General features: G+C 43.1%; 1 long non-coding RNA gene across 1 annotated transcript; it reads right to left on the reverse strand.

The window, feature by feature from the left end:
• Window positions 1-805: 805 nt before the first annotated feature.
• Window positions 806-1,590, reverse strand: LOC123166831 (uncharacterized). The gene is made up of 3 exons (XR_006483711.1): window positions 1,559-1,590; window positions 1,303-1,483; window positions 806-1,222 (listed from the first exon to the last, which is right to left on the reverse strand). It is a non-coding gene; the product is annotated as an uncharacterized lncRNA (long non-coding RNA).
• Window positions 1,591-3,176: the final 1,586 nt, after the last annotated feature.

Consider the following 3,176-nt stretch of genomic DNA (forward strand, 5'->3'; position numbering starts at 1 on the left):
CCTCCTCAATTCTTGGCTTGGCTCCGTACATTCAACAGAATGTTTATATTGATAAGGATGGGAACTTGACGTTGACTATTCTTGTTAGTTGGTAGGAGATATACATTTCCGTGGAGTATGGAGTATTATCATGAAATTGGAGTATGGAGTATTAAACTTTTTTAGATGAAATATCTCAGGGTAAAAACTATATGGCAAAAAAAGGGAGTATGTAGTATATAGTTAATTTTTTGAAGAATGTGACGACACAGTTTTAGGCATGACAATGCCTAAGTTCATAAACACAACATGTATGTTCCCCTGTTTTTCTCCTTTGCATGAAAATGAGTCATAGGACGGTCGTATATATAGAAATGATTGGAGTGTGGAGTATGTGCATGTTACTTGAGTATGTGGTACATATATTTCCTTTTTGAATATGGACTATAAGTATATACCTTCTTAAGTGTAGTGCAATAACGAGTATCTTTAAATATAGAGTACATATATATATCGGGAAAGTAGTATGCATGTCTTACCACGTAGTAGTATTATATACTCTATCTTCTCTGTTAAAAACTATCGTCGTCTTAATCTATATATAATTTTCTCTGGACTAAAAGTACTGACTTTTGATACCTAGTTAATTTTCCTAACAAGTGGTATGCTAGTATCAAATATTTTATTTTTTCATATTTGTGAAGAGTGTAGAGTATACACCTTTCTGGAGAGGGAGTATGTAGTATATATTATACTTCTACAACAAGTCCGGAGCCACGTCTGTAATAATTTGTAAAAAGGAGTAGGTAGTATGGAGAATATGCAAAAAAAATGGTAGTATGCTGTATTATTGAAAAGGAGTACCAAGTTGACATATACAGGAAGTATGGGGAACATCGTTTATAGCAGAGTATGTATATACTCCATTGATCCGTATGTCGTACACACCATGCACATATGTGATGCGGATGTAATATCATCCTAATTGTGTCATAGAGAGTAGCATGCATTGATCTAGGTCATTGTGCTTCTGGTCCGCGGATGACGACGGATCGGTCGTTTGGTGACGACTGCAGGCAGATGATGTGCCAACAAAGCACGAAGACAGCCGTGAGGCCAATGTCAGGCCATCGGTGATGTCGGAGCAGGTTTACTTACGACGTGCTGCGTGGCCGGATCCGTAGTTTCTCTTCAAGTATAAAGCTTGCACGAGGGATGTGCATGCGTATCTGACCCCCCCAACCTGCAAATTATTGAATAGGATTCTCATGTTCATATTTTTCATGCAACTGAATCTTGGAAGAAAAAATCGCATGCATATACCGTTGTTGCTGGCTTGAATTGTGGAAAGGTAGATCAAGGAGTCTATCATTCAAGTACTTGATTAACGACATCACCCAGGGGCGGCAATGGTTGGCGTACCATATCCGGTGAGAAATAGCCAATAGCTGTGTTGACCATGCATGTCGTCGGGGAATCCATCCATTAGAAGCACAAGTGAAGGCTGAAACATACAAAACGAGAGATCATATCGGTGATCAATCAAACCATGTACATAATAAGATATAAACATGAATACCTCTGTCTTCTGATCTTCCGTCGAACGTGCTGCCGGCGGCTGATTTTCAGAGGGCGTGATAGAACGGAGGTAGTTATACATGACCAACTCGATGCCCACAAAAATCGGACACGGCTGGTAAATTTAATCGGGCAGAAAGGCAATCACGTTGTTTGGTAAACCAGACCCGCTAGCCCTTTTTTTCTACCTATAACCCGTAAAAAGTTGCTCAGATCGTGATGCAATCCGATGGCAGTGAGGATGGGGTAACTACCACTACATGGTAGGATATATATATATATATATATATATATTGTTGTTCTGTATGCAATCCCATCGCACAACACACACGTCTTGTTAAGTTGAACCGTTTCTGTTCTCTTGTGTCAATGCAAACAGTTCGTCCGAGTGAACCGCATGTCGTATATTGCACACACCTTCATCCTGCTGACCGTTTCTTTTGTGTTGCCTAATCACAAACAGTTCATCCGAGTGAACCGTATACTGTACATCGCACACACCTTCATCTAACTGCCCGTTTCTTTTGTTCCTCCTCATCGAAAACGGTTACTGAACCGTATGCCCTGAATCACACACTCCACTAAAATCTGAACCGTATTTGGTGCATCCTCCATCACAAACGTTTTGCATCTTTTTTGACGGTTTTTTACATCACCGTTTGCGATTATGGCATCACACATAGTTTCGTCGAAGGGTCTCTGATCATAGTGTCGCGTTAGCAGCATCCTGCAGTAGTGTGTATGCATCAAGGCTCCCTATCCCTGACGGTTTTTGGGTCGTGTGGGAAGGACCCCCTATCGCCCACACTCACTTGGCGACAGTTCCAAATGTCGTCGCGGAAAGGGGTTAAAAACCGTTTGTATAGCACCGACTCGCACCAGTGATAGCAAAACCATTCTCCCTTTCTGCTGTCCCACAGAATTGTAAAAATGTTGCCCGTGTCACATTTTGGCGAAACTGCACAAAACACTCTTAAGAAAAATGTGATTTGTGCAGTTCACCAAAAGGTCGCAATAGCAACGAGGTGAAATGGATAGCCCCATTTGCAAAAGGAGGTAGAAAGGAAACAATTACTGCCCAATAACACGAGTTGAAGGCACATACGCCAAAAAAAGCATATTTCATGTAATAAGGGAAAGATAGCAGCATGGTGGTTTATCAAAAACGGTTTGAGGACGAGATTACAAGATGGAAAGTACGCCGGCCGAGATACGTTTTAAGCAAACAACTAAAAAAGATCCACATGCAGGATTTTCCACATACAGCAACGTGGGAAGATGGGCAGTGGAGCAAGGTCGGAGGAAGCTATACTTGAGGGTCGTCAGGATGTAACTAGGAGGGCGCCGGCGGCCGGGATCTGCCCATACCGCGGTAACGAGCAAGTGGCGAAGTCCCTACCGCGCCGGAGCTTGGTGAGAGAGAACGGCGGGTACCGCAGATCGGGACATGCTGCCTCAACGCCATCGAACGGAGAAACAATGCACATCCTCCCTTTCCCCCGGCGGACGGGATGCGGCCGGATTAGTGGCCAATGGTGAGAGAGAGAGGCCACCGCCACCTTGTGTGAGACAGTGTGACGAGAGACAAACCCCGGTAGGTAGGCTCCGTTGTATATAGT

The sequence above is a fragment of the Triticum aestivum genome, chromosome 1D (assembly GCF_018294505.1).
Source record: "Triticum aestivum cultivar Chinese Spring chromosome 1D, IWGSC CS RefSeq v2.1, whole genome shotgun sequence".
NCBI classification, from domain to species: Eukaryota; Viridiplantae; Streptophyta; class Magnoliopsida; order Poales; family Poaceae; genus Triticum; species Triticum aestivum.